Below are 12,406 nucleotides of genomic sequence, written 5' to 3'. Positions count from 1 at the left end.
TATAATTGAAACTTTCATAGAGGTACAGTTATATGGGAACCATTCATTAATGTTCACCGACCTTCAGTTTATCATTTTTAATTTAGACCATTATGACTGCAATTCTGTGCATATAGAAATTCACCTGAATTTAGTTTGGCTTGCTACCAAGTAAATTTGCAGAGGTTTGGCCTGTAAGAGAATACTTTCATAAACAGTGTTACACCCTCTATTGACAGGTATTCTACACAAGGTGAGCAAGAGTTCAATTTTACATACTTTTATCAAGCAATGTGTATATGTGGAAAAGGGAAATCTAAGAGAATTGGCATAGTGGCAATACCCTATTCCTAATGCTTTGAGAGTAGTAACCTACTGGAATCATCATGTCTTGCTACTGTCCCGTGTTAAACCTGCTTCAACAAGGAAAAGTTAGCATAGGCTAAAATCCTTCTCTCTGATAGGCTAGTTTACCATATTAAGGTATGTTTTAACTGGTTCAAGCCAATTTTTCATCTATTTGAAGTGGTACAGTCCAAGAAGGCCCGTATCACATGCTATTTCTGCATCTTACAATTGGTATTTAAGCTGCAATCCTATACACACTTAACTCAGAATAGGTCCTTTTGAACTCAGTTGGGCTTACTTCTGAGTAGTCATGTCTAGAATTGCACTGGCAATAGCCCAAAACAAAGGTATGAGTAGAGACAGAATGATTTTGTGGCTAGAGAATGAGATTGAGAGGTAAGAAAATATGTGTAGCCTTCATATGAATTCTTGAATGACCTCTATGTGACTATGTTGGATTGAAGAGGACCTCCAAACTATGAAACCGATCCTTTAGGGGAACCACATCCTCCTCCAGGGCACTTTGAGCCCCATTTATCTGGTCAGAGGAAACACCCTATAATTGTGCTTCTGTCCTATCTGGATCAAGCTGAATTTTTTAGTTCTCATCCAGTCTATTTGTATCATGGTGTTAGTCTACTGTGAAAGTGGAGCCCAGTGGGTGGCAAAATTCTTAGCTAGGAGTATTTCTCTCTCTCTCTCTCTCTCTCTCTCTCTCTCTCTCTCTCTCTCTCTCTCTCTCTGAAATAAACAGAAAATGCCTAATAATAATAATAATAATAATAATAATAATAATTACACTAATAAGGATTCAATGCCAATTATTAAACCATTGTAATATATTCAAATTTTGAATGTAGTTTAGCTAATTCGTTTAATTTTTCCATTTCCTTAATTTTCAGTTTTATTCTGAATTTAATTTACTAAGCATTATTTTCTGCTAATCCACAATGTGTTAGTAACAAACCAACAAAAAATCCCAACCTTGATGATATGTTTCCAATCATAACTCTTTTCCTCACACCAGGGAGGCATCTTTGCCTTTTCACAAAATCTAATAAGAATGCCATTTATAAAATTACCCTGTTTGAAAGAACACAAACTGCATCCCAATATAAATCACAGTGGGAAATGACTCAAAAATTACACAAGAGGTTTCCCCCATTCTCTTCTATTCTACCTTCTTAGTCTAGCTGTCTTATGAAATGCGCAAAGTGTATCACGGCAGTTGCTAATAATTTCTTTGCTTATTTCATTGGTGCTTTATTTATAGCCTCCTACAAAAGGATCTTTTACAGTACTCTGCTTCTGATGAATCGCCACAGGTTGAAAATTCTTTCAAACAAACAATATTATATATGTAATCTGCATGTGTATGTATGAGGTGAATGTCTGTATCAGCATCATATTTATGAATCATTTTTTGTCACATGTAGAAACCTTGGAACTGGCCTTTGGTAAAAACTTTAACTGCTTGAATCATCAAAGTAAAGTCCAAGTAAGTTGCCATAGACAACTTACCATAGACAAGAGTTAACTAGAAGTCCTTCCCTCATAATGCCTCCTAAGACTTCCCCTGAAAAGACAGTCATCGCTAGAAGGCTCTTATTTTTCCCTAATAAATTCCTTTTTGAACCCACTTGTTAGTCGACTGTTGTTCACAGTAACTTCAGAAAGGGTCCTCTGTCTCGGGCATAAATTACTCTTATGTGCCACTGTCTCTAAGCAGCCCCCCAGTTATGGATTGCTTTGTTCTCAACTTGACAGGAACATAATTAGAACTGTTGATGAAATCTACCAAATTGTTCCTCCGTGGCCTCTATGGTCAGGAAATTTGGCTGAGTCGTATTTGTCACCGACGTAAAGGCTCTAAACACTTCATATTAACTATGTTATTAATGTGCCCTCTAATCTGTCCATGAATTGGTAACACTTGAAGCAAGCTGTGTGCTAATAGCACCTTGTGATAAATACATTGTAATGCTCTTAAAAAATTTCTAGACAATGAAAAAATGGTAATAAAAAGTGAAGCTTTCTATGGGTTGGGTCTTTTTTTCTTTTTTTAAGATCACATTCTTTTGTATGTGATTTGTACTGAGAACTTTGTTAATTCTTTGCCCTAGAGTCCCAGAGGAAATGAGTGATATGGCCACAACAAACCTTGACAAAATATTTACAGTCTTTCTAGTGCAATGCATACTGAAGATGATGGTGTGTGTGTGTGTGTGTGTGCGTGCATAATGTTCATATGAAGGGGAGAGATGCCTTCTAATCAATGTATGATCTCAAAACAACTGTGAATATGCAAGGAGGGCCAGGTTTTGGCTCCAGGTCTGAGGTTTTGCACCCCTTTCTCAGGGCTTATATATGAAAACCCATATTGCAGCAGTCTAAGTATTCAGACAGCAATCCTCACTGGCCTGGTTCAGACAACACGCTAAACTATGCTGCTTAACCACAAAATGGTTAATGGAATGCATTAAGGTTCCCTGGCCACTAATCATTTGGTTTCCCTACTTTTGTACAATCCCCCCACACTTAAAAAAACACCTCTACTAAGTCTTACTGGCTTTAAGAACTTTACACTAAAACATGCTGATATTTTTGCCCCCTCCCCTTTTGTCCCACCCACCACTGGAATGTGGCCTCTGAGAATGTCTCCAAAATGGAATCCAGCTGTTGAGCTGCTTTAAGGGGTAAATATACAGCTCCATTGGCCTAATGCTTAGAATGAAACCTAAAGTACACAAAAAATGGTAATTTACTATAGTTGTGTTACAAGAAACTAAATAAATTGGTTTTCAATTTTGACATATCTTTGCATTGTTTTCTTTTAGTTAAGTGACGAACAAAACAAAAGTACATCGCATGCAGCATCTCTTATAAAAATGTTAATGTATGTACTACAGTTGCCTACAGCTTTGACTGATACTTTATGGTGAAATTATCTTAAAGCTCAAGGGTGAACATAGGAAATGTTTCATATTAAGCTATATGCTCTTTAGAAACTACTCTAGATCCATGCCCCCATATATATTTTTCCGGTTATGAAATTCAACCAATGGCAGATACACACATGCTACAATCTTGACCAGAGAACCAGTGGTGGTAGAGGGTGCGGAGGAAAGGCTACCCAACTCTTTCACTTGAAGCTGCTTTTTCTGCTCAGCATTTCTCCCACAAGCTGCATTTCCATATCACTTCCCCATAGGGCGAAAAGGAGTTTAGGAGAGAGATTTTGAGCAGAATCATAATGGCCAGAGGGGAAAGGGTAAGCAGCTTCTTCATCCCATTCCCCAGGCTGCTTATCTGCTTAACATTTCAACCTTTGCAGTTGCTTTAGTTAATAAAAAATATATACAGAGCTAAGGCTCACCTAAAGTTTGGCAGTATGGTCTGCTTCTCAGTGCCGGTGTGTCCTCAGACTACCTTTCTACTACTTACCCATGGCAAATAAAAAATTCTTCTCACTATGTAGGTTGCTGTACCCACCATTCGACTTACCCTGTAACTAAATTCCAATTATTAAGGGAATAAACATGTCCCCGAGTGGGGGGTAGGGCAGCTTAAAACTAAGCCACCAGAGAAATAGTTGATTTCTTTGGCCTCGATGGCTCAAATATGATAGAATCTCTGTCCCAAGGTATTTGAGCTTATTGAGCCCCTAAATCAGCATGCCAGGCTTGTGTATATGCTGGTAATGTCTGCAAATGAAAACTATTCTCCAAGACGAAACTTTGGCAGATATGTAACTAGAATTCTTTGCTCAAAACCTGTGAGCTTTCTGGTCACTTGCTCCATAAACTCGTCTTAGTAGCAGGGTGACTTCACCCACTTTTATGTGTTTTCTCTGATGAGGCAGAATTTGCAATCTAGGATCAGTTTCTCATCTAGTTAGAACTCAATCCCCTGTTTCTAGTTTTAGCAGTAGCAACACCACTGTGGTAACAACTGAAGCAGACTTGAGCTGGTTAAGCAAATACATATAGCTCAGTTAACACAGAGAGACAAAGTAGACTTTACTCCTTGCTGCCTGACCCAATGTTGGTGAAAGAGCTGGAGCAACTATAACAAGTAATTGGCTGTAACATCTCTTCCTGTTTATCTTTTGAAACTGATATATTCAGACCATCCATTATGACTAATCCACTAATGGGCTGTATGTGTGGGAAACCCTGCTCTCTACCATTAAAATTTTGCCTTCATAGCTAGTCTCTTGTCCAAAAGGGGAGTTTTACCAGGACTTTTAAAAAAGCCTGGTAAAACTGGCTCCACATAGGCTATTTCACTGTATTCTGCAGTTCAAAGGGGTATTCATGAGTGGCTAAAATATGAATTTATTTTACCAGTAAAAATCAAGAATCGTTCCCAGAGGTCAATGGATTTTTGCTGGTGTAAAAATTCAGGCTGTGATGGAAAATTGAACCCATTAATTTGGTTAATATGTGCTCCCTCACAGCATCAGTTGTATAGAGCATATGCTCCTAGATGCTCACGTTTGAAATGATGATTCACAGTTAATCGTTATGAGAAATAGCTTACCACTTCATAAACTCTAGGAAAGACTGTTTTCTTTTTCAAACATTTAAATTACTCAGCCATTTTATGCATTAAACCCAATTATAACTAATAGTATTTCAGAGAATTTTAGAACCTATGTCTTGCACGAAAAGTACTTAGATACATTTTATCACATGCCAGCGGGATCCACTTTGTCCCATAGCATTTAAAAACAGATTTTGAATTGAAAATCAGCAAGGCTTCTAGGCTGCTATCCTATGCATGCTTAGTTGAAATCATTTTCTTTTAAGAAAACACGGATAAGATCAGGTTGCACATCAGATAACAGATATTTCCTTAAAAAGATAGTATATTAAATGCATGATGAGTATGAATATATTATCAGAAAGAGGGTGAATTTTTCTCTTGGACAGTCACATGTCTAATTTTAGAAAGGCACGGAGTTATAGCATGATAAAATTCAGTGCCACTTTTACTTGAAACATAGGCTTCAATTAAAAATTTGTGTAGGAAAATGTTGCATTACTGATGAGAATGTGATAAGCTAGCAAGCTTGTTATGATAGCATTGCACAAAAAGCCATAAATGTTATAAGCTGTTCTAAACATCCAACCCCTGGAAAAATTTGTTTGCCCCGTTCGGCACGTTTCTCAGTGCTACAATATCTTTTTTGAGGTATGGCCACCAGAATACAGTATTTAGAATTCCAAATGTGGCTGCACCATAGAGTCACACGGTATGGACAGTATGATATTGGCAGTTTTACTTTTGATTCCTTTTTGTAATGATCTCTAATTTCCCTGACATATAATTTGCCTATTTCTCAGTGTCCGGACACTGAGCCAACTTTTTCATAGAACTATCCACTGTAGCATCCTAGACAGTTATTGCTCAGGCCCCATCACTGTATATGTTAAGTTGCAGTTTTGAGTCAAAGGAGAAAGTCCAGATGTTGGCAATATGACATCCTCATTTTTGCATTGTAGATTTGTACAGTTATGAGAGATAAGTCATCATTATTCCTGTCTTATAGATAGAGAATAGAGTTTTATAGCACCTTCATACACTACCAACAAATGCTGAACAAGTACATATTCTTTCTGTGTTACTAAGGTAATGTACAAAGGGGGAAGTTGTGTGCCTGTCATATGGGGAGATACATGAACTCTTCATAAACTGGGATTACAACCTCTGTGGGGGGAAATGTGGAAGTTCCTGATTTGCTCTTTATCTGGAAGTGCAAGAAGATTTTAAAGCATGCTGGATCACACCAAGGGTCCATCTAGTCCAGCACTCTGTTCACACAGTGGCCAACCAGCCATTGGCCAGGGATGAACGGCAGGACATGGTGGAACAGCACCAAATATCATTGATTATTTTGTATGCATGTCCATGCTCACAGCACATGATTTTCACTGCAAGTGCTTTCAAAGAAGCCCTCCTCATGAACAAATTGAGGTGGTGCAGTTCTTGAGAAGTCTGTACTACTTCAGCGAGTGATGTCCAAATTGTCCCTGAGACTGTTGAATTAAAGTTGCCAGTGACTAAGATTTACCAAGTAGCGTCATACTTATCAATAGCTCCTCTTGTTAGATATTCAAAGTTCAAGTGCTTGTTTGTTTTAGTTAAGTGCTCTGAAGTGCTTCGAAAGGCATTTGGCCCTATTACATGAACAAACAGAGAAACTTTGTTAATCACTACAGCCTCGTAAGCATGACTTACCTAATACTCAGGAAACACTTAATGGTGGCCTGCTCTACATTTTATCTAGTCTTGGGCTGGGGAAAACATAGCTTTAAAAATTATTCAAATAGCTTTGTTCAAAGACAGTAGTTAGGATATTTATCAAGGGCTAAAAGACTGGAGAAGGCATTGGGATATATCACTTTGTGCTGGATTATTTTCATAAAGGGTGCGATCCTATTCATGTTTAGATGGAAGAAGTGCTACAACTCCCAGCATGCTTGGAACTGTAAGGGCTCATCTACACCAAGCAGGATATTGCACTATGAAAGCTGTATGAAAGTGGTATATAAAAGGCAGGAGCCACACCATTGCTTTGTAGCAGTATTGAAGTGCACTGAGAACCGTTGGGGCCCATGACACATACAATATACCACTTTTGTACCACTTTCATTGTTATATCCTGCTTGGTGTAGATGTGTCATGGGCCCCAACAGTTGTCAGTACACTTCAGTGCCACTACAAAGCAGTAGTGTAGATCCTGCAGGGCACTTCAATACCGCTATAAAGCAGTAGTGTGGCTCCTGCAATTTATATACCACTTTCATACCACTTTCATAGTGAAATATCCTGCTTGGTGTAGATGAGCCCTAAGACTTCTTTCTGTCTGAACATATATAGGTTTGTACCCCAAATGTTTTTATTCATGTATGTAATTATCACTATTTTTAATCCCACACTGTATAAGGTTGGTTGGCATAGAAAACTGATAGTTTTTTTTGCAAGCAGTTTTTGGCTGCCCCTACACAGCATGTAAAATGTGTGATCATGGATGCATCCATGGGTGATCATGGATGCAGCTCACAACAATTTCTATGATTGTGGTAACACTCCCCCACCACAAGTTCCTATAATTATATGAATTGCTGCCAGCTTCATCTGTGGTTTTCTATTTCTCTTGTTAGGTCATGTTCTCTGCCTGAATGTTTGCCAGGAGATGGCCAAGATCTGGTCCTTGCTAGCACTAATGTTTCACACCTCTTGCTCTCCCAACCCACTGCTCTTCATTTCTTGTACTCTTAAGGGCCCTCATCTCAGGTAGGTACAAAGACCTTGAGAGTATAAATAATGAATTCCAGTGGGTTAGGGGTATGAAATATTGGTGCTTTCTAGGGTCAGGTCATTCAACACATTTTTTTGTATCTGTGCTCACAGCCCTGACCATCTCCAAGCAGACATTCGTACAGATAACATAACAAGTGCACTGGTCTAGGAGACTATGGTGCTATTAAGGCATTGGCAGGTTGATTCAAAAGGTATTGTCAATTTCTGCTAATCTATGATGTATAAAAACGTGTATATTTCTTACCCTTTTTATCAGATCAGGGGATATTTTTGTAGCGGATTCTTCTCATGTACGTTATGAGTAATTTTGATTGAAGTCAACACAGTTGAACCTTGAGGTGAAAGTACTTGGGCTCCTACAAGGATTGTATTATCAGAAGATTTGAGCTCTGATGAACAGCTTATACAGATCTTCGCTATTTCCTCTTACAGTGTCAGTAGTGGTATTTGGAGCAGCTTGAAAAATCAAAGATGTTCTATAAAGGTCTGATAGTAAAGTACTCGATCACAGATTATGCTGATCCAAAGACAGAGAGAAAGTGTCTTAGCCATGGAGTAGAAATATATACAAAATCAGCAGCAAAACCATTTTGAGCGGCTAGAGCGATGAGCCTAAGGAGTTAACCTCAGTCCTTTCAGCTAGAATTAGATAATTTTGGCATCCGTTCCTGGATGAGATCAGTTATTGGAAACCTGATATGCATATAGTTTTCTTTTTATGTGATTCAAATACTGCATGCAAGTCTCAGAAAGGAGTTACAAGACAATAAATTAGCCCTATAGCTAATCTAAATGCCATTTCTAAAAAAGGAAGTATGACGAATCTTACAAATAGTTACACATTACTTAGCTTGAAACTACTTTGGTCAGGTCTGCTCAGTGCCAAGAAGTCACCTTTCTAAACATTAGCAGGAAGATTAATAGGAATGGCAAAACAAAAAACAAAAACACCTTGTTTTCATCATAGCAGAACAGAGCACTCCTTTAAAATTCATTAGCAGAGGAAGTAGGGCTGGACTAAGACCTTTTATTGCCCCCCCCCCAAGCTGCCCTATGCAATTCATGAAATAGTTGGCCTCCTGGATGGATCCCTTGTAGTCAGTTTGTGGTACTGGGATCCCACTTAAGCAGATGCAGGTGCATAGATGCTCAGAGGATAGTACCACCCAATGTGCATGTTATTGCTACCTACCCAGCAACCACAAAACTGCACAAGGCTGAAGTCACATCCCCTGTGCTTCTGTCACAGCCTTGTAAAGCCATCCAGTAAGGGTGACAGATCCCCCTCCCCCCACTCAGTGGTAAAAACCGGTGGTCTAGAAGTGAACTATGGTGTGAACCACAGCTGTTTGGATCATCACAGAACGTGCAAGGCACAATGCTTGGATTACACACATACAGATGCTAGGGTAAGAGCCATTTGGAAGCACCTTAAAGAAAAGGGCCTATCTAGGTGTGTTTATAGTATTGATTGGATAAGGGTGGTTTTGTCATGCTATTTTCTGAATAGGTTAACACAGTGACAGAAGCTGGACTATAAACTGTGGGAGAAACGAGCTGCACACATATTCACACACACAACTATACACCAGGTCTGAGCTTACTTACAAATTTCAGATTACACTTTGGCTTTATATTATCTTGATGAATTATTATTATTTTGTGTAAAGTGACTTGTAATTGTCATTGTGGTCATCCTCCCAGCAACCTTTGAGGTAGGTAGCTCACTCAAGTTTGTATTTTACCAATTCAAAAGGCAAAATATTAAACATTGGCCTTGATATGGATCCTGCACTCCTGAGTCTAGAGACCTTTCCTTGGTCACATGTTTGGCAGTGTGGCATGCTGAACTCTGGTAGGGTTACGTTTATTGCTCTCTGTCATAACCAAAGTAGTGCCAGAAACCCATTGTTAGACAGAGAGGGTTGTGACAGACTGCTGGTTTTGCTCATCTTCTGCCTCTCTCATCTGTGTTTATTGGGCTCTAGACGTGCTTTCTATCGCTGCCACAAAGGCATCCTATGCAGAATGGGAGGAGCACAGAGCATGGAGCCAAAGATCCCCTCCATGTTTCTCCCACTTTGCATTTTTTCTAGACAGGCATTTTTGCCCATCTAGCTGGAGCTCTGCAGAGCAGGAGGGAAGGAGGTTGGGGAGCCAGAGGATCCTTCGTAAACCAGCCTCCCTAGTCCTTTTTCTTCCCTGCCCACCAGTACACACCCTTACCCTCCTCCATGCCAGCTGCAAGGGGTGGGGGAGGGAAGCTCAGAGTACTGGGTCCAAGGTCGGAGTGCTGTCTCCAACCTTGGATCCCGAAATCTGAAAAACCCTGTACCCCTCGCCCCACAGACACTGTATAGGGGCCATAGGCTTGCCCCCTTAGTTGTCTCTGTAAGTAGCATCCAAGCTGATGTTCTGGTTGTTGGCTCCTGTACCAATTCCATAAAGCAAAAGTATAAGATCAGGCCTGGCTCAAGGCGCTTTGTGCATGAGGCGAAGCAGCAATGCTTCTCTCCTCCCCAAAAAACTCAAGCTTCAGTCCCCAATCTCCTTTAGGCCAATGCTGTTGAACTTATGCATGTACCCAGGTTCATAGCAAAATGTTTGTGTAGAAGGCACGCACACACCTTTTTTGAGATCACCACAAGGTGTTTCTGTTATAAAAACCCTTCTGTCTATTCATCTTATAATCTTGAAAGTTAATGAAAATGTAGCCCTGCTGAAATGAAAAAGGGGAGAAAGTGATAGGGACCTTAGTAAGTGTATTAACCCTAGTAAGCTTAGTAACCAGAAATCATAAGGCTTTACAAATCAAAGCCAGTAGTTGGCATAAATGAACTTCAAATATGAGTCAGTCTAAGCCTAGGCATGTCTACTCAGGAGTATGTACAGGATTGCAGTAGCTGTGGAATGAGGAAGTCCTGAGTTCCAATGGGCTTACTCAGGCTGCAGTCCAATGCACCCTTTACTGGGAAGTAAATCTCACCGAACACAGTAGTAATTGTTTCTGAGTAAACATGCACAGGATTGGGCTTCATATAGTCTTAGGCAAGCTTGGATTCAGAGCAGGGCCTCTTTTTAATTCTGCCATTTCGTTCACCAATGAATAGAAGGACGCTGCGGAAAGGGAATGTAGGGGGCGGGGAGGAGGTAAGGCTGGTAGCAGTCCCAGCAGCTGCTGAGCATTTGGGCTGCAGCTTGGGAGGCTGGAACTTCATTTTTTATATTTTGGGAGCGCCAGTTCAGAGGCTCACATCTATACATGCACACTGCATTTGGCTTGCCTTTCCCTACTGTTGCTTGAATCTCAGCTCGACAAGCCGCAGTGCAGCAAGCACAGCTGACACAATTAACTGAGTTCTCAACTCTGCATGCTTTTACTCTGCCACTTGCTCCTCCTCTTCCTCCTTTGCAGCTGGAGTGAGATGACAACTGAGAAAGAAATAGCAGCAGCAATGGTGACCTCCAAGTGTGATCTGAACGGCACCTGCTGGCTGGCTTTTTCCCTTGGGGGCTGTCGTCATGGCGCTAGTTTGGCGCCATCCCACCACCAAATAAACCCCACACTCTCATTGGTGTGTGGCAGTGGCAACTTGGCCTAATGAGGGGAGGCAGCGCGGGCTTTCTGGCGGCCATTAGGTTTGCCGCGCCCACCCACCCTTTCCCACACATTCCAGCAACCAATAGGTGTTTATCTTACACCCAGGAATGCCCCCAGAGTGGCTTCAAGTGAGAACATATCGGTGAAGAGCTGGGGCTGACCTTGCTCTGGATGGAAAAGTTCAGCAAGTCCCTGACTTCTCAGCTGTGTATCTTCGCCTCTTTGCCCTGGGGTGGCTGTGAATCTGCGGCTGGGTCACCTAACTGATACAGCGCGGATTCAGAGCCACTTTGGGAAAAGATGACGTCAAGACAGCCTCTTGGATTGATGCGCAGTGCCTCCTGCCCTTTAATCCAAGAGAAAGAAAGTTAGCCCAGCCGCCAGGATGCTGGCACCTGACCAGAGGAGAGGGATCCATCAACTGGCTTTCCTAGGCAGGGCAGCAGGAGGCAGGGCAGGCCATCTGTAACTGGCCTGTGAAGTGGACAGCAGAGGTAGTTAACTGGTATGGAAACAGTGATGTGACTATGGGCAAAGTGGAAGCAGTGGTGGTGAGAGGTTTGTGGTAGGCGCCTGAGGAGAACGCTTCAGTCCACCTCATGAGAAAGCTGGATCTGGTTAAGATGGAGCGAAGAAGTAACATTCCCTTTCCATCTACTTCTCTAGTAAAAAACAGTGCTTCCCCCTCTAAAATGTTGACGTCTCATACAATACATTCCACATTTCTTTAGTGTTGGTTAGCAATTGAATCCGAGATAACTAACAGTTTGTTCATCATTCATGTAAATTTGTATGAGTTGACCAGGGCATTAGTTCTGTAGTACTGACTGTATTTTTAGTTGACTGCAGAAACCACTCAATGAACATGGATTTAAATTCAATTTGAGGATTAGACCCAGTGCAATACATATCTCTTGAAAATTGAATGAAGAAGACTAGTTTGAGGGCCTCTCTATCATTCCTGATTTCAGATCCATAGCAATTGTATCTTTGTATAGTACAAAACATCACTTTCTTTGCTATATTAACATCCATACTGGCATTTGCTGTGTTAGCATTATTAGCATGTGTCTGAGTTTTCTTGAATTTATTCTTCTGTAGGTCACAATCCTTCTTTAAATAATATATCTAAAATCACATATATCTGGA

General features: G+C 40.7%; 1 protein-coding gene across 11 annotated transcripts in view; it reads left to right on the top strand.

The window, feature by feature from the left end:
- The window catches only part of ESRRG (estrogen related receptor gamma), a 541,458-nt gene that overhangs the window by 217,981 nt on the left and 311,071 nt on the right, over positions 1 to 12,406 (top strand). The window lies entirely within an intron of this gene.

Source organism: Elgaria multicarinata, chromosome 4 (assembly GCF_023053635.1).
Source record: "Elgaria multicarinata webbii isolate HBS135686 ecotype San Diego chromosome 4, rElgMul1.1.pri, whole genome shotgun sequence".
Taxonomy (NCBI): domain Eukaryota; kingdom Metazoa; phylum Chordata; class Lepidosauria; order Squamata; family Anguidae; genus Elgaria; species Elgaria multicarinata.
This window is presented reverse-complemented; position numbering and strand designations above follow the sequence as displayed.